At 47.9% G+C, this 26124-nt stretch overlaps 1 long non-coding RNA gene across 1 annotated transcript; it reads left to right on the top strand.

The window, feature by feature from the left end:
* Positions 1–281: 281 nt before the first annotated feature.
* On the top strand, positions 282–25186 carry LOC116967988. Its single transcript, XR_004410379.1, has 4 exons — positions 282–304; positions 8349–8375; positions 22631–22633; positions 25167–25186. It is a non-coding gene; the product is annotated as an uncharacterized LOC116967988 (long non-coding RNA).
* The last annotated feature ends 938 nt before the right edge of the window (positions 25187–26124 follow it).

The raw sequence follows: 26124 nt of genomic DNA, 5'->3' as shown, positions 1-26124 counted from the left end.
TTTAGGGGGGGTTAAAGGGTTTGAAGGGTATTTAGAGGGGTTTAAAGGGGATAGAGGGGCTTAGAGGGGTTTGGAGGGCTTTAGAAGACTAGAGGGCTTTGGAGGGGTTTAGAGGGGATTAAAGGGGGTTTCGAGCGGTTTAGAGGGGTGCGTAGCAGTTCAGAGGGAATTATAGGCTTTTAGAGGGAGTTTAGAGCGGTTCACAAGGTTTCAGAGGTGTTCTGAGCGGATTTGAGGTGTTCAGAGGTTTGCAGGGATTTAGAGGGGTTCAGAGGGGTTCAGAGGGGTTTAGAGTGGTTTAGAGGTGTTTAGAGATCTTTAGAGGGGATCAGAGGGGTTTAAGAGGGGTTTAGAGTGGTTTCGAAAGTTTTAGAGGAGTGCGTAGTTTTTAGAGAGGTTTAGTGGGGTTTCGCGGTTAGAAGGATTTAGGGGTTTCAGAGCCGTTCAGAGGGATACATAATGTTTTCGAGGGATTTAGAGGTGTTCCTAGTGGTTCCGATATGTTTTGGAGGGTTTTAGAGGTGTTTACAGGAGTTTAGATGTGTTTACAGCGGTTTAGATGGATGCATAGGCCTTTCAGGGGATTAGAGGGCTTTACAGGGGGTTTAGATATGTTCAGAGGGGTTTAGAGGGCTTTACAGGGGGTTTAGATATGTTCAGAGGGGTTTAGAGGGGGTTAGAGTGTTTCAAATGTGTTCATAGGTTTTGGAGGGGTTTAGAGGGCTTTCGAGGGTTTCGAGGGGTTTAAAAGGGGGTTCAGAGCAGTTCAGAAGAGTATAGAAAGGTTGAGAGCGGTTTGAGACGTTGAGAGGTGTTTAGGGGGGTTTAGAGTGGTTTAGAGGAGTTAATGTGTGTTGAGATTGGTTTAGATGGGTTTAACGGGATTTTGGAGGGTTTTGGAGGGCTTTTGGAGAGTGTTAAAGCGGTTTAGATGGGTTTAGATGGGTTTTGAGGGTTTTAGAACGGTTTAGAGCGGTTTAGAGGGGTTAAGAGGTGTTCTGATTGATTATTGATTATACCTTTAATAATCCTTTACAGGAAATTACAGTGCCACGACAGCTTCAAGACAGACATAACACCACACATTTCCTCAAATGGCTTCCATACTTAACAAGTTAAAATACAAGTTAAAATACAAGTTAAAATACAATTAATTAAAAAAAAGTGCAGTTATTTATGCGCATTATATAACCTTATAGCAGCTGGTAAACAGGATTTCCTATGTCTCTCAGTTTTGCACATTGGTGCAATCAGCCTCTGACTGAAGATGCTGCTCTTGATCACCTTCAGGGCATGGAGTGGGTGAGTGGGGTTGGTCATTATTGAACCCAGTTTGTTCAGAGTTCTGGCCTCTGCCACCTGCTGGACCGTTCGTTGCTCAGCCCCGGCCACTGAGCCGGCCTTCCTGGTTAGCTTGTCTAGTCTGTTTGTGTCCGCTATGCGGGCGCCATCTCCCCAACAGGCCACAGCAAAAAACAGAGCACTGGCCACCACTGAATGGTAGACACTGCACAGTAGGGGTTGGCAGATGTTAAATGACCCCAGCCTCCTTAAAAAATACAGTCGGCTTTGTCCCTTCCTGTACACCGCCTCCATATGACACTTCTGATGGGTTTAGAGGTGTGGTTTGGAGAGGTTCAGTGTTGTTTAGAGATATTTAGAGTTGTTTAGAGGAGTGGAGGGGTTCAGAGGTGCTCAGATGGGTTGAGAGGGGTTTGGTGGGGTTTAGGGTGTTTCCGAGTTGCTAATATGTTTTTAGAGGGGTTCAGATGGGTTCAGATGGGTTCAGAGGGTTTTAGATTGGTTTGGAGTGGTTTATAGGGTTTTAGAGGGAATCAGAGGGGTTTAGATGGCTTTACAGTGGTTTACAGGCATTCAGTTTCAGATGAGTTTAGAGGTTTTTAAAGGAAAAACACCTAAAATTAGAGGGGTTTATAGGGGTTTAGAGGGTTTCAGATGGGTTAAGACCGGTTTAGAGGGGTTTAGGGAAGTTTAAAGTGGTTCAGAGGGTTTAAGAGGGATTTAGAATGGTTTCGAGGGGTTTAGAGGAGTTCTGAGTTTTGAGAGAGGTTTAGAGGAGTTTAGGGGTTAGAGGAATTCAGAGCCGTTCAGAGGGATACATAGGGTGTTCGAGGGGTTTAGAGGTGTTGCGAGTGGTCCCGGTGGGTTTTGGGGTAATTTGGAGGTGTTTTCAGGGGTTTAGGTTCATAAGGGTTAGGTTCATAAAAGCCATCTAATCCTATCTAAAACACATCTCTAAACACATCTAAACCCCTCTAAACCCCTCTAATCCCAGATGGGATTTGTGGGGTTTAGAGGGGGTTAGATGTGTTTAGAGAGGTTTAGAGGGGTTTCGAGATATTTAGATAGGATTAGTTGGCTTTTCTATGGGATTAGATGGCTTTGCATGGGTTTATAGAGGTTCAGAGGGGTTTAGAGGGGTTTTGTGGCGTGGAGAGGTTTACAGAGGTTTCGGGTGTTCGGAGGGGATTAGAGGTGTTTAGAGGTGTTTAGAGAGGTTTAGAGGGGGTTAGAGGGTGTTAGAGAGTGTTAAAGTGGTGGTGTCGAGGGGTTTGGTGTGGATTTCATGGGTGTAGAAATGTTCAGAGGTGTTCAGAGGGGTTTAGAGGAGCTTACATGGCATCAGAGGGGTTTAGAGGCGTTCAGTGGAAGTTAGAGAGGTTTAGGGTTATTTAGGGGGTTTCATAGGCGTTCAGAGGTGTTTAGAGGGGTTTAGAGGGCTTTCGAGGATTTAAATGGGTTTCTAGTGGTGCCGAGGTGTTTCTAGGTGTTGCGTGGGCTTTAGAGGGGACTCAAGTTGTTCCAATGGGTTTAGAGAGGTGTAGAGGGGTTCCGAGGGGTTCAGAGATGTATGGAGGGATTTAGAGGGGTTCAGGTGGGTCCATAAGTGTTTACAGGGGGTTAGATGGCTTGTGAGGGGTGTTGATGTGTCCAGATGTGTTCGGAGGGGTTTCGAGTGTGTTATAGGGGCTTAGAGAGGTTTAGGGGGGTTCAGAGAGATTCAGAGGGGTTGGAGATTTAGATAGGTTTAGAGGGTGTCAGAAGTGTATACAGGTGTTCGGAGGTGCTCAGGGGGTTTGCATGGGTTTATAGGGGGTTCAGAGAAGTTTAGAGGTGTTTAATGGGATTCAGAGGTGCTTCGAGCGGTATAGACGTGGTTAGAGAGGTTTAGAGGGGTTTACGGGGGGTTATAGAGGTTTAGAGGTGTTTAAAGATGATCAGAGGTGTTCAGAGTATTTAGAGTGGATTCGAGCGGTTTGGAGCGGTTTAGATAATTTTAGACTGGGGAAGAGGTGTTCAGATGGGTTCCGTGCGGTGTAGCGGGGTTAGGAGGAGTTTAGAGGGGTTCTGAAGTGTTCAGGGGTGATTAGATGGATGTCGATGTCTTTCGATTGGTTTTGCGGGGTTCAGAGGTATTCTGAAGGGATTGAAGGGGTCTACAATATACAATACAATACACATTTATTGTCATTTGAGCCCCAGTGAGACTCAAACGAAATTTTGTTCCACAGCCATACAAACAAAAACAATGTCCTACAGACATACACACAATTAAGTTCACACAAACATCCATCACAGTGAACCCACTGTGATGGAAGGCAAAAGTCTTTTCTCTCCCCTGCTCTCCCGATGTCCAAGCCCCAGGCGGGCGGTGATAAGTCCCACGGCCATTTTAGGCCGTGCCGGGCGATTTACGGCCCCGCTCCCGGTCTAAAAGTCACAAAGTTGGAGCCCCCGGCGGGCGCTGTAATGTCCCACGGCCATGAAGCCGTGCCGGGCGATGTACTTCCCCGCTCCGGGTCGTTCCAAACCCCGCGACACGGGCTGGAGAAGTCTAGAGGGGTTTATAGTGGATTGTAGGGGTTTAGAGGTGTTCCGAAATTTTCAGGTGTGTTTAGAGGGGTTCAGGCGGATTTAGATGAGTTTAGAGGTCTTTCGAAGGGGTCAAAGGGGTGTTGTGGTGTTTAGAGTGGTTTAGAGAGATTTGGATGGCTTTAGATTGGTTCAGAGTGGTTCGGAGGATCTTCGAGGGCTTAGAGGCGTATGTTGTGTTTTGAGTGGTTCAGAGGACTTCAGCGGTGTTTGAAGGGGTTGAAGAGGTTCAGATGGGTCCGGAAGTGTTTAGAGTGCTTTAGATGGCTTTTGAGTGGTTTAGAAGAGTTAAGATGTGTTCGGAGGGGGAAGAGGGTGTTCAGAAAATCTTAGAGAGTTGTAGCGGGTGTTGAGAGAATCTTAGAGAGTTGAATCTTAGAGGGTTCAGACTGGTTCAGAAGGGTTTGTTGCGATTTACAGGGGTTTAAAGGGGGGTTAGAGGGATACACGGTGGTGCTGAGGTGCCCAGATGAGTGTTGAGGGTTCAGATGTGCTTAGAGGGGTTTACATGGGGTTAGAAAGGTTTAGAGGGATTTAGAGAGGTTCGAGGTGGTTTATAGAGGTTTAGAGGGGTTTAGAGGGTTTGAGAGGTGTTCAGAGGTGTTTAAAGGGGGTTAGAAGGGTTTAGAGGTGTTTATGAGGTGTAGATAATTTTAGACGGGTTCAGAGGGATTCCGATCGGCGAAGAGAAGTTAGGAGGAGTTTAGAGGGGTTCAGAAGTGTTCAGAGATCTTTGGAGGGGGTTAGATGGTTTCAGACGTGTCCAGAGATGTTTGAGGGGTTTAGATGGCTTTTGTTGTGTTTCGCGGGGTTTAATTGGGCTTGGATAGGCTTTAAGAGTACTTTAGAGGTTAATATAGGAGCTTAGATTGTGTTAGAGGGGAATACAGGAGTTCAGACGTGCTCATAGGGGTCTGGAGGGTTTGTAGGGGTTGAGTGGTGTTTAGAGGTGTTTAGAGGTATTCATGGTGTATAGAGGGGGCTTTAGATGTGGTTACATGGGGGGTTTAAATGTTCTTTGAAGAGGTTAGATACGTTTAGAGGGTTTTACATGTGTCCAGAATTATTTAGATGGGTTTAGACGTGTTCAGATTGGTTGTGAGGAGTTTAGAGAAGTTTCGAAGAGGTTAGGGGTGTTTGGAGGGGGTTCGAAGGGTTTAGATTGGGTTTAGAAGGGTTTGGAGGGGTTAGAGGGATTCAGACAGGACCAGAAGGGTTTAGAGGGGTTCAGATTGGTTTTGAGGGGTTTACAGGGGTTCAGATGTGTTCTAAGGGGTTTAGAAGGGTTCAGATGTGTTCTAAGGGGTTTAGAGTGGCTTGGATGGGTTTCGGCCGATTCGGAGGGGTATTGAGGGGTTTGGAGGGATTTGTAGGGATTTAGAGAATTAGAGGGGTATACAGATGTTCAGAGGTGCTCGCATGGGTTTGGAGGGTTTTATATGGGGTTCGAGTTGTTTGGAGGTGTTTACAGGGGGTTTCGAGGGGGTTGTATGAGGTTGCGGGGGCTTTAGAGGGAACATAGAGTCGTTCCGAGGGGTTATAGAGGTTTGGAGGGGTCCGAGGGTGTCAGATAAGTGTGGAGGGGTTTAGAGGGGTGCAGAGGTTCTCAGATGAGTTGTGAGGAGTTTCGATGGGGTTAGAGGGATGTTGAGGAGCATAGAGGGGTTCAGATGTGTCCAAAGTGGTCCAGAGGGGTTTAGACGTGTTTGGAGGGGGTTCGAAGAGTTTAGATGTGTTTCAAGCAGGTTTCTAGGGGTGTAGAGGCGTTTACCATGATTTCGGGGAGTTTAGAGGGGTTTGGTGGGGTTTAGAACGGTTTTAGATGAGTTCAGAAGGGTTTAGAGGTTTCGTTGTTTGGAGGAGTTTAGAGGGATTCGGATGAGTTTAGAGGGGTTTAGAGGGATTTAGATGGGCTTAGAGGGGTTTAGAGGTGTTTAGAGAGGTGTATATGGTTACAGACGGTTTCAGAAGGATTTAGAGGCATTCAAACAGTTTCATATGGGGTTAGAAGCGTTTAAAGGAGGTTAAAGGTCTTTACAGGGGATTAGACGGGTCCAGGTGGTTTTTGATTGGGTTAGAGGTGTTTAGAGGTATTCCGAGTGGTTCCGATGGGTTTTGGAGGTATTTAGAGGGGTTGACAGGGGTTTAGGTTCAGAAGGGTTCAGATGGCATTAGAGGGGTTTAGAGGGGTTTAGAGGCCTTCAAATGGGATTAGATGGCTTTACAGGGGTTTATAGAGGTTCAGAGCGGTTTAGAGGAGTTTAGAGGGGTTTGGTGGTTTGGAGTGGTTTAAATGGGTTTAGGGTGTTCGAGGGATTCAGAGAGGTGTATAGGGGGTTTACAGTGCATCAGAGGGGTTTAGAGGCGTTCGGAGATATTCAGAGGGGTTTAGATGCGTATAGATGGGGATTAAAGCAGGGTTTAGAGGGGTACAGAGGGGTTTAGGGGAGTTTGAGTTTAGATGGTTTTAGAGGTGTTCAGATGTGTTTAGAGGGGTGTAGTGGGGATTAGGGAGTTTTAGAGATGTTTAAAGAGGTTTATATGGGTACCGAAGGGTTCAGAGAGGATTAGAGGCATTCAAACAGTTTCAGATGGTTTAGAGGCGTTTAAAGGAGGTTACATGGCTTTACAGGGGTTTAGAGGGGTCCAGATGTGTTTAAATTGGTTAGTGGGGTTTCGATGGTTTTAAAGGCGTTTCGAGTGGTGTCGAGGTGTTTCTATGTGTTTCGTAGGCTTTAGAGGGGACTCGAGTGATTCCGGGGGGTTAGATAGGTTAGATTTACTAGAATGGTGCCTGGGTTTCAACAACTAAGTTACAGAGATAGGTTGAATAAGTTAGGTCTTTATTCTCTGGAGCGCAGAATGTTAAGTGGGGACCTGATAGAGGTCGTTAAAATGATGAGAGGGATAGACAGAGTTGATGTGATCAAGCTTTTCCCTTTGAGAATAGGGAAGATTCAAACAAGAGGACATGACTTCAGAATTAAGGGACACAAGTTTAGGGGTAACATGATGGGGAACTTCTTTACTCAGAGAGTGGTAGCGGTGTGGAATGAGCTTCCAGTGGAAGTGATGGCGGCAGGTTCGTTGGTATCATTTAAAAATAAATTGGATAGGCATATGGATGAGAAGGGAATGGAGGGTTATGGTATGAGTGCAGGCAGGTGGGACTAAGGGAAAAAATTGTTCGGCACGGACTTGTAGGGCCGAGATGGCCTGTTTCCGTGCTGTAATTGTTATATGGTTATATGGTTAAGAGGGTTCAGAGGGTTTCAGAGGGGTGTTGATGGATTTGGAGGGGTTCAGATGGGTCCAGAATGGTGTAGAGTGGTTTAGAGGGTGTTGCGGTGTTTAGAGGGGATCAGATGTGTTCGGCGGGTGGGTGGGGTGCTTCGAGGGGATTAGAGGGGCGTATAGACGTTTAGGTGGGTTTAGAGGGGTTCATAGTAGTTTGGAGGGGTGAAGAGGGGTTCAGAGGGGGATAGAAGGGTATACAGATGTGCAGAGATGCACAGAGGGGTTTGCAAGTGTTATAAGTGTTTCGAGGTGTTTAGAGGGACTCAGAGGTACTTAGAGGTGTTTAGATAGGGTGATAGAGTTTTAGAGGGTGTTAGAGGTGGATTATAGAGGTTTAGAGGAGTTTAAATTGGTTCCGAGGTGTTCAGCGGTGTTTTGATAGGATTAGAGGGGTTTAGAGCGGTTTAGAGTAGTTTAGATGGGCGTAGAGGGGTTCCGAGCGGTGCAGAGAGGTTATGAGGAGTTTACAGGGGTTCAATGGTGCTCAGCAGTGTTTAGATGGATTTCGAGTTGCTACGAGGGATTTCAATGGGTTCCGAGGGTTTCCGATTGGGTTTGCGGGGTTCAGATGTATTATGAGGTGTTTGAAGTGTTTAGAGGGGTTTAGAGTGGTTTAGAGTGGTTTAAAGTGGTGTAGAGTGTTTCACAGGGGTTTAGAGGAGTTCTGAGGAGTTTAGAAGCGTTGAAAGGGGTTTAGAGGGATTTAGAGGGGATTAGAGCAGTCAGGTGAGTTTGGAGGGGTTTAGGGGGATTTGGAGCGGTTTTGTGGGGTTCGGAGAGGTTCAGAGGGGTTTAGTGGAGTTCAGAGTACTTTAGAAGCGTTGAAAGGTGTTTAGAGAGGATTAGAGGTCAGATGAGTTTGGAGGGATTTAGAGGGTTTTAGAGTGGCTTAGAGGGTTTTAGAGGTGATTCGATAGTTTTACATGGGTTCAGTTCAGTGGTTTCGTGCGGTTTGGTGTCTTTTAAATAGATTTAGAGGGTCTAGAGGGGTTCAGAAGGGTTAATATGGGTTCCGAGGGATTTGGAGGGGTTTTGAGGGGTTCAGAGGGGTTCAGATGTGTTTAGAAAGGTTGAGAGCGGTTTAGAGATGTTTAGAGGTGTTTAGGGGGGTGTAGAGGGGTTTAGTGGGGTTTAGTGGGGATTAGATCGGTTTAGAGCTGTTTAGAGGGATTCAGAGCAGTTCAGTGGGAATTCGAGCGATTTAGAGGATATTTACAGCGGTTTAGAGTGTGTTTACAACGGTTCAGAGGGGTTCAAATGTGTTTAGAGGGGTTTAGAGGTGTTTAGGTATCTGGAAGGGTTTAGATGGTTTCAGTGGTCTTCAGAGGGGGTTAGAGGTGTTTAGAGGGGTTTCGAGTGATTTAGAAGGGTGTGCAGGGGTTCAGAGGTGCTCAGATGGGTTGAGAGGGATTTAGAGTGGTTTAGAGGCGTTCAGAGCGGTTTAGAGTGGTTTGGAGTGGTTTAGAGGGGATCAGAGGGGTTTAGAAGGGTTTCGAGCTTTAGAGTGATTCAGAGGCGTTCAGACTGTTTCGGAGGAGTTTAGAAGCGTTTAAAGGGGATTAGATGGCTTTACACTGGTTTAGAGGGTTTCAGATGGGTATCGATTGTTTTGGAGGGATTTAGAGGTGTTTAGTGGTGTTCAAGTGGGTTCAGATGTGTTTAGAGGGGGTTACAGGGCATCAGAGTGGTTTAGAGGCGTTCGCAGATGTTCAGAGAGGTTTAGAGGCATATCGATGGGGATTACAGTGGGGTTTAGAGAGGTTCATAGCGGTTCAGGGGAGTGAGATTGGAGGGGTTTAGAGGGTTTCAGATGCGTTTAGAGGGGTTTAGAAGGATTTAGATGGGCTAAGATGGTTTTAGAGGGGTTTAGTGGGGTTTAGATGGTGCTAGAGTGGTTTAGGCTGTTTCGAGGGTTCACAATGGTTCCGAGCGGTGTAGATGGGGTAGGAGGAGTTTAGAGGGGTTCAGAAGTGTTATGGGGTGTTTAGATGGGTTCAGAGGTGTTCAGAGCGGCTCAGATTAGTTTGGAGTGGTTTAGAGGAGTTTAGGGATTGAGAGGCATTCAGAGGGGTTCAGATTAGTTTAGAGGGGTTTAGAGGGGTGAAGATGGGTTCAGAAAGAGTTTAGAAGGGTATACAAGGGTTCATTTAGAGGGGTTTAGAGGGATTTAGATGGGCTACGATGGTTTTAGAGGGGCGCTGTCTTGTGCACGATTGCCCAGCCAGCAGCTGTACTGTCCTTTCATATTTTTCTCTTATTTTTAGTTAGTTTAGTGTTTTGTTTTAGGAGTTCTAGCTTTTTTTTTTGTTTGGGGGGGGGGGGGGGGGGGGGGGGGGGGGAAACGGGAATCTAAATTTTCAGTGTCCCTACCTGGTCGGAGATGCAGCTTTTCTCCGGGCTGCACTCTCGACCCGTCCTCGCGGCCTAACAGCGGGCCTGGAGCGGCGTTTCCTGAGGGGACCGCCCAGAACCTCGGCATCGGCGAGCGGCGGCGGCACCGGCAGCGGCGGCGGCGGCATCGGCGGCACCGGCACCGGCGGCGGCGGCATCGGCGGCGGCACCGGCATCGGCATCGGCATCGGCGGACCTGCGGGTCTGAGGACGGCGGTGCAGCGCTGGAGCGCCATTGCGGGGCGGGCGGTGCCTTGCCTGGGTCGCTGAGCTGGAACTCCGGTGAGCTGGGTCCGTTGCGGAGCTGCGGGTCTGAGGAGCGGCTGTGGGCGGCGGCGCTGAACTTTCCATCGGGAGCCTGGGATTTCTAATTGAGCTCCATTCGGAGCGGCCTTGTCGGCTCCGGAAGCCACGGTCTCGATTAAGGAGGCGGCCGTTTCCAGGGTTCCTATGCCGCTGAGAGGACTCTCCCGACGCCGGAACAAAATCACCCGGCAAGAACGGTCTGGAACATCGGGCCTCCGTAGAGGCAACTGTGGAGGCCTCAATAGGCCCGACTATGGGGGAACTGGGGTTTGGGACTGGACTTTTTGCCTTCCCTCATAATGGGAACCATTGTGGGGGGATGTTTTCATGTTAAAGCTCTTTAGTATTGTCATGTTTGTATTCTTTTTTATGTGCTGCATTGGCATAACAAATTCCACCAGCCTGTCTGTGTGGTCATTAAAAGAATCAACCAATCAATCATATGGGGCTCAAAGTGGTTTCGAGGGTTTATAGAGGTGGAGAGGTGTTTGGAGGTGTTTAGAGCGGTTCAATGGGCTTTTAAGGGGTTCAGATGGGTTCAGATGAGCTCGGACGGGTTTAGAGTGGTTTAGATGAGGGTTCGAAGGGTATATAGGTGTTCAAAGGGGTTCAGAGGTGTTTGGATGGTTTACAGGGGTGGATAGGTGTTTAGTGAATAGAGTGGTTCATGGGTGTTAGAGGGATTTGGATGGGGTTACAGAGGTTTCGAAGTGGATAGATGGATTTAGAAGGGTATAACGGATTTAGAGGGGGTTAGAAGTGTTTAGAGGGGTTCGGAGATGTTCGGAGTTTTTAGAGAGATTTAGAGGGGTTTAGGGAGGGTTTAGAGCGTTTGAAACGGGATTAGATAGGTACATAGGGGTTCCGAGCGATTTAGCGGGTTAGAGAGGTTCAGAAATGTTTGGGGGTCTTTAGGTGGGTTTATAGCGGTTTAGAGGGGTTCAAAGGTGTTTAGAGGGGTTCAGAAGTTTCCAGGGAGGTGTAGAGGGGTTCAGATGGGTTCAGATGGGGTTTAGAGGGATTTAAAGGAATGTAGAGGGGGTTAGATGGGTCCAGATGCGTTTTGAGGTGTTTAGAGGGGTTTAGAGGGGTTTGGATAGCTTTAGAGGGGATCAGTCGTTCGGAGGAGTCCATAAGTGTTTGGAGTGGTTTAGGTCAAAGGTCAAAGGTCAAAGGTTATTTATTAGTCACATACACCAAGGTGTAGTGAAATGCTTCTTGCCAGTGCAGCACATAAAGAAAGAATACAGACATAACATTAATAAGAGATTAAACATAAAGAACATCCCCCCACAATGGCTCCCACCATGAGGGAAGGCACAAAGTCCAGTCCCCAACCCCAGTTGTTTAGAGGGATTCCAAGGGGATTAGAGGTGTTCAGATGTGTTCGGAGCGGGTTAGAGGGTGGTTAGAGGGTCTTAGAGAGGTTTAGGTGGATTCAGAGGGGGTTGTAGGGATTTAGAATGCTTTAGAGGGGGATACGAGGGGTATACAGTGGTGCAGATGTGTAAAAATAGGTTCGGAGCGGTTCATAGGGGCTTGTAGGTGTGTCAAGGTGGGTAGAGGGGTTCAAAGTGGTTTTTGGGGTTGTATAGAAGTTTAGAGGAGTGTGAGGGGTTCAGAGGCGTTTAGAGGGGTTAGAGAGGTTTAGATTGTTGACGGTTGTAGAGGGGTTCAGAGGGGTGCCGATCGGTGTAGAGTAGTTAGGAGGTGTTTAGAGGGGTTCAGAAGTGTTCAGGGGTGTTTAGATGTGTTTAGAGATGTTCAGAGAGGTTCAGAGTGGTTTGGAGGGGGATAGATGGGGTTTAAAGGGTTAAAGAGGCATTCAGGGTGGTTCAGCGGTAATTACAAACGTTTAGAGAGGTTTGGAGGGGTTTGGATAGGTTCCGATGGGTTTAGAGGGGTTTAGAGTGGTTAAGAGTGGTTTCGAGGGGTGTAGGGGTGTTAAGAGGTGTCCAGATGAGTCCAGAGTAGTTTAGAGGTGTTTAGAGGGGCTTAGAGGAGTTTGAAGGGCTTTAGTGCAATTCAGATGTGTTCCGAGGGGCTTAGAGCGGTTTAGAAATGTTGAGAGGTGTTCAGATGTGCATTGAAGGGTTTCGAGCGGTTTCGAGAGGATTCGAGCGGTTTAGAGGGGTTTCAGGTTGTTTAGATGGGTTTCGATGGGTGGGGTTTGGAGAGGTTTAGAGGGAGTAAGATGGGATTAGAGGGGTTCAGAGAGGTTCAGGGGAGTTTGGAGAGGTTTAGAGTGGTTTCGAGGGGTTCAGAGATTTTCAGAGGTGTTTGGATGGGTTTAGAGGGGTTTCGAGTGATTTAGAGAGATCTGGAGTGTTTAGAGGAGTTTAGAGGGGTCTCGAGGGGTTGCGAGTTGTTCATAGATGTTTATAGGGGCTCAGAGGGGTCCAGAGACGTCTGGAGGGATTTAGAGCGATTCAGAGGGGTCCAGAGGTGATTCGAGAGGTTTAGTGGTTTAGGGATGTTTAGAGGGGTTCAGATGTGTTCGGAGGGTTTAGAGGAGTTTAAAGGGGTTAGATAGGCTTAGATGTGTTCAGAGTAGTTTGGAGGTGTTTACAGGGGTTTAGATTGTGTTAGAGGGGCATACAGCGTGTTCAGAGGGGCTAAGAGTTGTTTGGAGGGTTTATAGGGATTGAGAGGTGTTTAGAGGTGTTCAAGGGGGTTTAGAGGGGTTTAGATGGGGTTACAGGGGTTTAAAGGAGTTCACCAGCGCCTCTTCATCCTGAGGAAACTAAAGAAGGTTCATCTCTCTCCTCAGATTCTGGTGAACTTCTACCGATGCACCACCGAGAGCATCCTTACCAACTGTACACAGCTGGCAACTGCTCTGTCTCCGACCGGAAAGCACTGCAGAGTGTGGTGAAAATTGCCCAACGCATCACCGATTGTTCACTGCCCTCCATTGAGTCTGTCCAAAGCAAGCGATGCCTGCGAAGGGCGCGCAGCATCGTCAAGGGCTGCTCTCACCCCAGCCACAGACTGTTAACCCTCCTACAATCCGGGAGTCCAGGGCTCTCCGTTGCCGGGCCTGCAGGTCCAGGAACAGCTTCTTCCCTGCGGCTGTTACATTACTTAACTCTGTACCTCGGTGATTGTCAGTCACCCCCCCCCCCCAGACACTCCGTCCACCAGAAAAAAATGCACTACTACGACAGTATGTACGTAAATATATGTATTGCTCATATTATATGTTCGCACTTCTGGGGAGATGCTAACTGTATTTCGTTGTCTCTGCACTGTACACTGCACAATGACAATAACGTTTGAATCTGAATCTGAATCTGAATCTGAATCAGAGTGGTTTAAATGTGTTTTGAAGGGGTTAGATGAGTTTGAAGGTTAGATGTGTTCAGATGTGTTTAAATTTGTTTAGAGGGGGTTGGAGGTGTATAGAGAATTTTAGACAGGGTTAGAAGGGTTGAACGGGATCTAGACGTGTTCAGATGGGGTGAGGGGTATTTAGCGGTGTTTAGAAGGGTTTCTAAAGCGTTTCGAGGGATTTACATGAGTTTCGAGGCGTTTAATGGTGTTTGGAGGGGTTTCGCGGGTTTTAGATGGAGTTTGGAGGGGTGTGTAGGGGTTTAGAGGGGTTCAGACGAGTCCCGGAGGTTTCAGATGGGTTTAGAGGGGTTCAGATATGTTCAAAAGGGGTTTAGAGGGGTTTAGAGCGGTTCAGATGTGTTTATAGGGGTTCAGAAGTTGCAGGGGTGTTTAGAGGGGTTCAGATGGGTTCAGAGGGATTTAGAGGAGTTTAGATGTGTTTAGATGGGTCCAGATGGGTTTTGAGGTGTTTAGAGGGGTTTAGTGGGTTCTGGTGTCTTTTGAGTGGTTCAGAGGTGTTCGAAGGGGTTTAAATAGATTCAGGGGGGTCGTGACTTGTTTAGAGTGGTTTGGAGGGCTTTTGAGGGGTTTATTGAGCTTCAGATGTGTTCGGAGGGGGGTTAGAGCGTGTTTGGAGAGGCTTGGAGAGGTTTAGGTGGGTTCAGATGGGTTCAGAAAGGTTTGTAGGGATTTAGAGGGGTTTAGAGGGGGGTTAGATGGATATACAGTGGTGCAGAGGTGCTTAGAGGTGTTTAGAGGGGTTTGGATGTGCTTGGAGAGGTTTAGATGGGGTTAGTGGTTTAGATGGGTTTAGAGGGGTTTAGAGGAGTTTAGGTGGGATGAGAAGTGTTCAGAGGTGTGTCGAGGAGTTTAGAGGGGTTTAGACAGGTTTATAGAATTTTAGACGAGTGTAGAGGGGTTCAGAGTTGTTCGGAGACGTCTGGAGGGGGTTAGAGTGATTCAGAGGTGTCCAGATGGGGTTTCGAGTGGTTTAGATTACTTTTGTTGGATTTAGAGGGTTTCAGATGTGTTCGGAGGGGTTTAGTGGGGTTTAAAGGTGCTTAGATAGGCTTCGAAGTGTCCAGAGTAGTTTGGAGGTGATTAGAGTGGTTTAGATCGTGTTAGACAGGTATATAGGGGTTCAGAGTGGCTCAGAGGGGGTTGGAGCATTTGTAGCGGGTGACAGGTGCCAAGGGGTAGTTACAGGTGTTCATGGGAGTTTAGAAGGGGGTTTAGAATGGTTCAGAGGAGTTCAGAGGGGTTTTGACGGGATTAGATTGGTACAAAGGGGTTCCGAGCCGATTAGAAGGGTCTAGAGTGGTTTAGATGGGTTCAGATGAGTTTAGAATGGTTTAGAGGGGATCAGAGGAGTTTAGAGTAGTTCAGATGTGTTCAGGGATATTTAAATAGGTTTAAAGGCGTCCAGAGGGGTTTGGAGGTGTTCAGAGTAGTTTAGGGGAGTTTAGAGCGGTGTACAGTGTTTTAGAGGGGTGTGGAGGAGTATAGAGGAGTTCAGATGGATCCAGAGGGGTTTGAAGGGGTTTAACGTGAGTTCAATGGGGTTTAGAGGGAGTGGATAGTGTTTAGAGGAGCTTCGGGGCGGTTTCGACGGGGTTAGCTGGGGTTTAGAGGGGTTTAGAAGGGTCTGAGGGAGTTTCGAGGGGGCTGGATGCGTTTAGTGAGATTTAGAAGGAATTCGAGGGGTTCACAGTGGTGCAGAAGGGTTCGGAGGCGTTCGGATGGGTTTAGAGGAGCTTAGACTTCTCTAGAGAGGTATAGAGTGGTTTAGAGGGGTTCAGAGAGGTTCAGAGGGATTCGGAGGGAATTACTTGTGTTTAGAGGGGTACAGAGGGGTTAATCGGTGTTGGAGGGGTTTGAAGATCTTTAGACAGGTTTAGAGGGATGTATAGGGCTTCAGAGGTGTTCAGGTGGCTTAGAGGGGTTTAGAGGGATTTAGAGGCGTACAGAGTATTTTAAAGGTGCTTACAGGGATTTAGATGAGTTTACAGTGGTTTAAATGGATTTTGAGGGGCTAAGAGGGGTTTGGAGGTGTCCAGAGGAGTCCAGTGGAGATTAGAGGGTTTTCGAGGTGTTTACAGTGGTTTCAAGTGGTTTCGAGTTGTTTTGCGCGTTCAGAGGGTTTCTGATGGGTTCAGAGGGGTTTAAAGGGGTTTTGAGGGGCTTAGAGGGGTTCTGATGTGTTTAGAGGGGTTCTGAGGTGTTTAGAGGGGTTCTGAGGTGTTTAGAGGGGTTTAGGTGTTTAGATGGGTTTAGTGCTTCAGAGGGTTTCGGAGCGTTTTAGAGGGGACTAGTGACTTGGACGTGATTTTACTTCGGAGTCACGTGAGTGACTACGTGAAGAACCCGCTCAGTGCGCAGGCGCGGCATTACGCCAGCAGTGCAACAGCGGCCGCAACGGGATTTAGGCTGTCCCGTTACAGTATGAACCGGACCGTCAGGTGAGTATCCTGAGGTCGGGGTTTCTTTTACAGGGGAGCCTTTTTTCTGCTTGTGTTTTCTACAGGCAGAGAAAAAGGCTCTGGAACAAAACTGTCCCCCGTTCAAGGAGGAACGTATTCCCGTCGGGAGGGAAGGGGGGCAGCAACAGGCGGTAGGAGCGATCCGGTGTTCCGTAATTCCCCGACACCGTGCCGAGGCCAGCCCGCTAGCACCTGAGCAGCGGGCTGGATGCATAGCCACTCGAGAGGCATCCGGCAGGTGTTCCCGATTGGGACGGGACGTCTCTCCACCCGCACGGGGGGAGAGAGAGCCGCCTGAGCCGCTGGAGCGGTTCACGGAGCAGGTGCCTGCGAGACGCGCTGCTTGAGGGGCGCTCTCGCATCTACAAGGCAAAAGCTCCAGAAGAAGGCGGTAGGAACCGGGCGCTCCGCTATTCCCATCACCGCGCCAAGCCCAGTCCCGCTAGTACCTGAACTGCGTGCTGGATATCTAGCCATCCGAACAGGCATCCGGCCGGTGGCGTCCGATTCGTCGGACGGGGACATGTCTCTACCTAAAATGGAGGAGAGACAGCCGCCTGAGCTGCATCCAACAGCAATTGGAGCAGCTCCAGCGAGATGCGCAGAAAGAGCGCTCTCGCGAAAAGAAAAAACAAGTCTTTCGAAATCTGCCCCCGTCCAACTCCGCAAGAGGAGAAGGGAGGGGGGGCAGCAACAGGCGGTAGGAGCGCTATCCGGGCGTTCCGCAACCCCGACACCGAGCCGAGTCCAGCTCCGCTAATGTCTGAACAGCGGGCTGGAGGCAAAGCCAAACGGAAGAGCAACCGACCGGTGGCATCCGACTCGTCGGACGGGGACGTCTCTCCACCCAGGAGGGGGAGGGACAGCCGCCTGAGCCGCATGGAGCGGCTCTTGGAGCAGGTGCTCCAGCAAGGTGCACCCCGGGAGGGGAGCTCTTGCAGAGGGAAGTCAGGCACTCCCTCTATAGTGTCTCCTGCAATGTCCATTGCATCCTCCTTTCCAGAGGATAGCTTTGGGGACCAGGACTGGGCTGGTCCAGAACAAGGGGTTATGGCTGAAGATTTCGGGAGTATGCAGGGGGTGCAGGAGCAGGAACAGCTGCTTGGTGCAGTGGGCCGCTACGTGTCAAAACCCCGTGCAGGGGAACCGCTAGAGGCCAAACTAGCGGCAAGTACCAATCCTGAAAAACCCCGGGCATCCCCTCCATATAAGTCTGGAGAGTCAAAAGAGCACTCGTAACAACAACCGGCTCCTCTCCCTGCCCTGTAGAACGGAGCGGTTCAGGAGATCCTTCACCCCTGCAGCCATTAGATTTTATAATTCGGACCGCTAGGCTGTAGGGGGATGCATTTTGCAATTATTAATTTTTAACTGTTAATTATTGGTCTTTTTAAGTATTTATTGCTCTCAGGTAGTGTCCACATTGTATTCTATGTATTTTCTGTCTGCGTTCGTTTTGAATCTGTGGGTTTGTTGGTTGGGAGCTTCTGGACATCTGAATTTCCCTGAGGGGATCAATAAAGTATTTATTATTATTATTATTATTATTATTACCTTTCCAACAGAGCTCTGCAGGGGCAGGTGATTAATGAAGCTTTAGATACTATACGGCGCCGGAGAACTGTGAACCTCTAAAAAGTACCAGCGGTGAACAGCCAAATCTGGGTACACATTGGGGCAACCATCCGGCACCACGAGCTAAAGCTGCAGCGGATACTCCGACTATTGACAGCAGGCATCACTTCGTTTGCTCGTTCTATAAACAACACCGAGATGACCACCAATCAACAGGATACACTCGCGTTGTTGTGTAACACGCAGTTTGAAATTAATAATCTGCGGAAAGAAATCATCAAACCTGCCATCAGTCCTCGATTTGCCGGGCTGTGTAAAACACCAGCCGATAAGCCAGACAGGCTGCTCTTCGGGAAGGCAGGGTATTAAACGAGCAAACTGAAAACACACACCACCAAGTGGCAGCACCCCGCCGCATCCACCAGTAAACATCCGCCATTCAACACTGGTGAAAGCTCGGGGTCCGCTTACTTTCACCGTAAGTCTTTTTTAGACCAGGGCCCAGAGCGGACCCCATGGAAAATGCGCCAACCCCCAACAAACACGCCAAATCAGACACCTCGCAAGCCGACCAAAGGGAATCAGAGGAAATACCCGTAACCATGGAGGTAGGTGGGTCTGGTTCCTATCACCTTTTGGGAGGTGGAGGCTTAATACTAACAGGAGGTAGATTGCACCGGTTTGAAGCATAGTGGATATAAAATACAATTCGTGTCAGAAAAAACGCCGCCAGTTGAACAATGGCCCCAAAGGGTATTTCTCCCTCCGTCAAAGAGAAACGTGAGGGACAAGCTGAACTGATGAGACTTATCACACAGGGGGTCATCGAAAAGACCAAACATGAACCTTTGTATCGAATATATTCACACAAAAAAAAACAAAAACACAAAAAATAAAAAAAAATAAAAAAAAAGAAAAAAAAAGATGGTGGCTGTCGCATCATCATTGACTTAACATCACTAAACAAATTTGTTAAGTATATACATTTCAAAATGGAGACATAAGTTACTGCCAAACAACTGAATTCCAAAGGATATTCGACAAGTAGCAAGAGTAATTGGGAAAATGGTAGCAGCATTTCCGGTTACTCAATTCGGACCTTTGCACTATCAAAATATTTACAGAGAGCAAAGGTACAGGCAATAAAACGACATACAGGTCACTATGATCGTGTCATGAACTTACCCACCGAAGCAATATCAGAGCTACAGTGGTGGGCAGAAAACGTTTGTCTTAGTTTCAGCCCTATCTTTATCACTAACCCTACTTTAGTTACTGAAACAGATGCCAGTGCTCAAGGCTAGGGAGCGACTAACTCCATATCCAGCACAGGTGGTAGATGGACTAACCTAGAGTCATCATTACTACTTACAATGGGCATTAACTATCTAGAGATGTTGGGCGCCTTTTATGGTTTAAAAGCATGTGTATCTAATATGCAGCACTTGCATGTTCGGTTACAAATTGATAAATACTACGGTGATGGCTTATATTAACCATATGGGTGGCATAAAATCACTGTCATGCGACAAATTGGTCAACATGATTTGGCAATGTTGTGTCGAAAGACATATTTGGCTATCAGCTACTTACCTACCAGGTAAGCTAAACACCCATGCCATGAGAAAATTAAACGCCTGGGTTGCAAGTTTGAACAGACCTTACCTGGAACTGGGATTGTCCAAACAAACCATCACCATGTCGGCATCCCTTCGAACATCCACCAGAGGCAGTACTTAACCAGCATCAAAAAAGGGAGAAGTACTGCCAGGAAACAGGGACGACATACGCAACAGGTACAGCCACCAACATACTGGAGTTCCTGGCCTATCTACACCACGATGTAGGGATCAGCTACAGTGCCACCAACAACCAGCGCCAGGACAACAGGCGATGGGATCCCATGCACTGGTGGTAAAACTGATGAAGGGCATTTACAATATCAAGCCCTAAGCCCAGGTATACCCATATTTGGGATATCAGTGTGGTACTGACATATCTCAGGGAATGGCCACCAGCCAGATCCCCCGGCCTCGAGCAAGCTACACTAAAGACGCTCATGTTGATGGCACTTGTATCCGCTCAGAGGGTCCAGTCACTACACCTATTGCGACTGGACAACATGATCACAGCTCCAGACCAGATCTGTCGTTATCCAGCGACTGATCAAACAGAGCAGACCAGGAACACCTAATCCAGTCGTGGCTTACCCACCAGAACCACGGTTATGTGCCATGACTCACCTACTATCCTACATAGACACAACCAAAATATACGAGGGAGATGAAAAGCCTTGTGGGTCAGTCACAAAAACCTTATGGTCGGGTGACGAGCCAAACCATTGCGAGATGGCTCAAGCAGGTGCTAGAAACTGCTGGGATAAACACTAACATGTACAAATTTTATTCCACCAGGACAGCATCCATGTCGACGGCTAAAGAATGGACATGCCTATAGACCACATCCTGGCTACAGCAGGATGGTGGGGGGGAAAAGACCGTTCAGAAATTTTATAATAAGCCGTTGGCAAAACCTGGTTTATTTGCAGTAAAGATTTACGAACTGCAAATATTTAATTTAAGCCCAGGGGAACAACTTAATTCTTTGTTGTTATTGTTTAAAAAATACCATTGTGTTTTTCTACAAATAGACTCATTGGTTGATTACGATAACACTTCCTCCTTCAAGAACTTCGGCAGTGAGTGAAATGAAACTGTTGCACGGTTTGAAATCACAGAGCTTTGAAATCTTCACGTAGTCACTCACGTGACTCCGAAGTAAAATAGTAAGATTAAACGAGAATTTACCAGTTTGAAGTTTGATCTGTATTTGATGAGGAGTTACGATGAGGGATTACGTGCCCTCCGCTCCCACCCTCATTATATGGATCAAACTAATAAATGGATGTCTCCTTATCTTTACTATGTTTACTTCAAATAACTGTGTCTATCTGTGATTCCACACCGCTGCTTGGAAGTATGCCGCGCCTGCGCACTGAGCGGGTTCTTCACGTAATCCCTCATCGTAACTCCTCATAAAATACAGATCAAACTTCAAACTGGTAAGTCTCGTTTAATCTTACTATTATAGAGGTGTACGGAAGAGTTCAGAGGGGCTTGGAGCGATTTGGAGGGATTTATAGTGATTTAGGGGAGTTTCGAGTAGTTCAGAAGCTTGCAGAGCGTTTAGGAGGTTTGAGGTTTTCAGATGGGTTCAGAGAGGTTTAGAGGTGTGGATAGCGTTTTGGAGGTGTTTAGAAGTGTTTAGACGGGTTTGCAGTGGATTACAATTCCAATACAATACAATACCGTTTATTTGTCATTTGAACTACACATGAATTAGTTTTCTGCAGTCATACCAGAAAAGAACCAAGACAAACAACCAACACAATTTACACAAACATCCAGTACAGTGAATCTCCTCCTCACAGTGATTGAAGGCAAAATCTTGTCTCTCCCCTGCTCTCCATTCCTCTCCCGAAGTCAAAGTCAAAGCCCCAGGCGGACGCTTGCAAGTCCCACGGCCACTTGAAGCCGCGCCGGGTGATGTAAGGCCCCGCTCCAGGTCACTCTCAACCCCGCAATTCGAGCGGGAGAAGTCGCCGTTGCCGGTGCCCCGCAAAGCAGTCTCCCACCGGGGACCCGCGAGCTCCCGGTGTCACCTTCCACCGGAGTCGGATCGCAGCCGCGCGCCGCGCGCTACCGCAGCTATCCACGCTCCTAAACCGGCCCGCTCAGTAGGTACGCAATTCCGCCGGCTCCGTAACTTGAGCTTTCGTTCCGGTTGGAGGCCGCTCCACGGTGCTAGGCCCCAACGGCAACGTAGACCCGACAGGGAAATGTCGGGACCCGTGCAGGGAAGATATTTAAACGTTACCCCCACCCACCCCACCCCCCCGCCCCCCACACATATACAGACAAAAACCCACCACAAACTGTACACTCAACAGGACAATAAAATAAAAATAAACTGACGGACTGCAGAGGCCGCTGCGACGCCTGTCGCGCCGTCAACCCAATTAGATGAGTGAAGATGTGTTTAGTTTGGTGTAGAGTGGTTTGGATGGGTTTAGAGGGGCTCTGGTAGGTTTAGAGGGGTTAAAAGTGTTCAGAGTGGTTTAGAGGGGTGCAGAGTTATTCAGATGTGTCCGGAGGGGTTTCGATTGGTTTACATGGGTTCAGAGAGTTTCACATGAGGGTTATATAAGTTTAGAGGTGTTCAGAGGTGTTTAGAGGGGTTCAGAGACGTTTACATGCGGTTGGAGCGACGTGAAGGTGTGTAGACAGGTTTAGAGGGATTTAGAGGCGTTCATAAGTGTTCAGAGTGGTTTAGAAGTGTTTAGAGAGGTTTAGAGGGGTTCAGTGGTTTAGGGGAGTTTCGAGTGATTTTGAGGTGCTCACATGGGTTTAGTGGGTTCTAGAGGGGTTTAAAGGGGTTTAGAGGGATTTAGAGGTGTTTAGTGGCGTTTAGAGGGGGATAGAGGGTATTATAGGGGTGTAGGGATGTGCAGGTGGGTTTAGAGGGTTTTAAGGCGTCCAGATATGTTCAGAGCGGTTTAGAGGGGTACTGATGTTTTCAGATGGGTGCTGAGGGATTTAGAGGAGTTTTGCGGGTTTTATAGGGGTTCAGAGGAGTTTATAGAGGTTTAGTTGTTTTGAGGGGTTTAGATGCTTTTAGCGGGGTGTTAGAGGCGTTTAAAGGATGGCTTAAGAGGTCTTTAGGTTTCGAGGGATTTAGGTTGGTTCAGTTGTGTTCAGATAGTTCAGAGGTTTTCAGAGGGGTTCAATGTGGTTTGGACGGGGTTGGACGGGTTTAGAAGTGATCAGTGCGGTTTAGAGAGGTTCACAGCAGTTCAGGTTGAATTAGAGTGGTTTCAATGTGGGTTACAGCAGTCCCGAAGGGGACAGAGAGGTTCCGATGGGTTTAGAGGTGTTTAGAATGGTGTGGATGGGTTTAGAGGGGTTCAGTGGTGTTCAGAGTGGGTTAGAGGTGTTTTATGGGGTTGGGAGTGGTTTATATGGGTTTGGAGGGGTTAAGATGTGCTCAGATGGGGTTGGAGTTGTCCAGTGGGGTCCAAAGGTGTTCAGAGGGGTGTATATGGGGTTAGACGTATTTGGAGGGTTTCGAAGTGTTTAGAGGGGTTTCCAGCTGGGTTCAAGTTCAAGTTCAAGTTTATTGTCATGTGTCCCTGATAGGACAATGAAACTCTTGCTTTGCTTCAGCACACATAACATAATAGGCATTGACTACAAAACACATGATTGAATAAATGATTATGTGCAAAATGACAGATAATGGGTTATTAATGTTTAGACTTTTGTCCGAGCCAGGTTTCATAGCCTGATGGCTGTGAGGAAGTAGCTATTACTGAACTTGGTCGTTGCTGTTTTCAGGCTCATGTACCGTCTACCTGAAGGTAGCAGGGAGATGAGTGTGTGGCCAGGGTGGTATGGGTCTTTGATGATACTACCAGCCTTTTTGAGGTAGCGACTTCGATAAATCCCCTCGATGGAAGGAAGGTCAGAGCCGATGATGGACTGGGCAATGTTTACTACTTTTTGTAGTCTCTTCCTCTCCAGGGCACTCAAGTTACCGAACCAAGCCACGATGCAACCGGTCAGCATGCTCTCTGATGTGCACCTGTAGAAGTTATAGAGAGTCCTCCTTGACAAACCGACTCTCGGTAATCTTTTCAGGAAGTAGAGGGGCTGATGTGCTTTCTTGATAATTGCATCAGTGTTCTCGGACCAGATAATATCTTCAGAGATCTGCACACCCAGGAATGTGAAGCTCTTGACCCTTTCAACCATTGACCCGTTGATATAAATGGGACTGTGTGGGGTGATATAAATCCTACTCCTTCCAAAGTCCACAATCAGTTCCTTGGTTTTGCTGGTGTTGAGGGCCAGGTTATTGTGCTGGCACCATATGGACAGTTGCTCAATCTCTCTTCTATACTCGGACTCATCCCCATCAGTGATACGTCGCACGATAGTGGTGTCTTCGGCGAACTAGATGATGGAGTTTGCACTATGACCGGCTACGCAGTCATGAGTATAGAGGGAGTACAGCAGGGGGCTGAGCACGCACCCTTGAGGTGCTCCCGTGCTGATTGTTATCGAGGCTGACACATTTACACCAATACGAACAGACTGTGGTCTGTGGATGAAGAAATCGAGGATCCAATTGCAGAGGGATGCGCAGAGACGTTCTGATGTGTTTACAGGTTTTTAGAGCGGTTTGCATGGGTTTACTGGGGTTTACATGCGTTTAGAGGGGGTTTAGAGGTGTTCAGAGCGGTTTACAGGGAGTTTAGCCGGATGTGGAGGGGGATTCGAGGGGTTTACATGGGCTTACATGGGTTTACATGGATTTACAGATTTTTAGAGGAACTAAGCGGTTTCGAGTGGTTTAGAGGGGTATGTTGGTTTCGACACATTTGCATACGTTTAGTGGGGTTTAGAGGTGTGTACCAGGGGATTACAGCGGTGTTGAAGGGTTTACAGCGGTTTATATGAGTTTAGCCTTGTTTGGAGCGGTTTAGCGGGGTTTGGAGGGGTTTAGAGGTGTCTGGAGTTGTTTGAATGGGGTTGGTGGGTTTTAGACGGGTTTACAAGGGTTTAACGTTGTTTATAGGGGGTTGCATGAGTTTACAGGGTGATTTCGACGTGTTTAGAGGGGTATAGAGGTTTTTCGAGTGATTTCGATCCGGTATCGGGGGGCTTTGAGGGGGTTAGAGGGATGTCGATGGGTTACAGTGGTTGACAGGGGTTAAGAGGCGTTTGGAGGTGTTTAAAGTTGTTTAGAGGGGTTAAGATGTGTTATAGGACTTTAGAGGGCTTTAAAGGGTTATAGGGGGGTTTAGAGGGGTTTAGAAGTGTTTAGATGGGGTTACAAGGGTTTTCAGGGGTTTACAGGGGGTGTCGATGGGTTTATAGATGTTTAAAGGGGTTACAGATGTTTAGAGGGCTGTAGAGATATTGGGTTTGCAGGGGTTTACCGGGGTTTAAAAGGGTTTACATGTGTTTAGAGGGGTTCACAGTGGTTTACATGCGTTTAGAGGGGTTTAGAATGGTGTTAGTGGTTTAGGGAGGATTAGACGTGTTTACAGGTGTTTAGAGGCTTTTGCGGGGGTTTAGAGGGGTATGGATGGAGTTACGTGGGTTTAAAGCTGAGGAATGTTGGGGGGTTCAAGGAGGTTTGAAGGGGGGTTCAGGTGTTTTCAGGTGTGTTCAGGTGTTTACATGGGTCTACGGAGGATTACCGGTGTTGACAATGTTCACCGGCGTTTACAGAGGTTTAGAGGCGTGTGCGGGGGGTTTAGAGGGGTTTAAAGGGGTTTAGAGGGGATGGTAAGGTTTAGAGCGATTTGGAATGGTTTACAGGGGTTTAAATATGTTTTAAAGATGAGGGGATTGGTGGGGTTTAGAGGGCGTTCGAGGTATTAGAGGGGTTTAGAGTGGTTTAGATGGGTTTGATGGGATTTAGATGGGTTTGGAGGTGTTCAGAGGAGTTGAGGACAGGAGCGGATCATGGGGGGTTCCAGTGGTTCAGAGGGGTTTGGAGGTGTTCAGAGGGTTTCATGAAGTTTTATAGGGGGTTTACATGGGTTTAGAGTGGTTTGGATAAGTGCGTTTAGAGAGGTTCAGAGGGGTTCAGAAATGTTCAGAGGGTTTCAGAGGTGTTTAGAGAGGTTGAGAGTGGTTCAGAGAGGTGTCGAGAGGTTTAGAGAGGTTTACTGGGGTTCCGAGGGTTTTAGAGGATTTTCCGGGGTTCAGATGGGTTTAGAGGGGTTTGGAAGGGTTTACAGTGGGTCAGAGCGGTTCAGAAGTGTTCAGAGGGGTATAGCGGGATTCATTTGTGTTTGGAGGTGTTTAGATGCGTTTGGAGGGGTTTAGATGGGTTTAGAGTGGTTTAGATGGGATTAGAGTTAGAGGGGTTAGAGTGGTTCAGAGGGGTTCAGAGGGGAATCAATGGGTTTAGAGCCGTTCAGAAGGGTTCAGAGGAGTTTAGTGGGGTTTGGATGCGTGTAGTGTTCAGAGGAGTTCAGGGGGATATAGAGTGGTTTAGAGGGGCTTGAAGGGGTTTAGAGTTGTTTAGATGTGGTCAGACGGGTTCAAAATGGTTCAGAGGGGTTTAGATGGGCGCCCGCGATAATTGCGAGACTGGAGAGAATAGTACGAGCCTGCTACGAAAAGTGCGAAAATTGCGAGCGTTGCGCAAAAATGTGCGCGCCTGGTGCGAAAAGTACGAGCCTGCTGCGAAAGTTGCGAACCTCGTCTGCAAACCACGAGCCGGGCGCACAAGCTGCCTGGTGCAAAAATAGCAAGCCTCAGTAAATGGGGAATTAGGGGTGAGCACTCATAAATGGGTAATTAGGGGAGGGCACTCATAAATGGGGAATTAGGGAGCGCAGCATTAAATGGTGAATTTGGGGAGGACACCAATAAATGGGGATTTAGGGGATGGCACCAGTAAATCGGAATTTAGGGGAGAGTAAACAGTGGCACAGCTGCCTCACGTTCAGAGACCCGGTTCGATTCCGCACGGTTTGTACGTGACCGCGTGGATTTCTACAGAGATGCTGCCTGTCCCGGTGGTTATATTTGTGTTTCTCAGCTAAAGCTATCCAGCTCGGAAGCACAGCGGTATATTTGCTGCCTTACAGCGCCAGAGTCGCGGGTTCAATCCCGAGCAAGGGTGCTGTATGTATGGAGTTTGTACGTCCTCCGCCTGACCGCATGGATTTTCTCAGACAACTTCGGTTTCCTCCCAATCTCCAAAGTAGCATAGATTTGTAGATATACAGGTTTAAATGTAATTTGTCCCCAGTGCGTGTAGGACATCG

This window comes from Amblyraja radiata, chromosome 43 (genome assembly GCF_010909765.2).
Source record: "Amblyraja radiata isolate CabotCenter1 chromosome 43, sAmbRad1.1.pri, whole genome shotgun sequence".
NCBI lineage: Eukaryota > Metazoa > Chordata > Chondrichthyes > Rajiformes > Rajidae > Amblyraja > Amblyraja radiata.
Note: the sequence above shows the minus strand (reverse complement) of the source record. Positions and strands in the feature narration are given on the sequence as shown.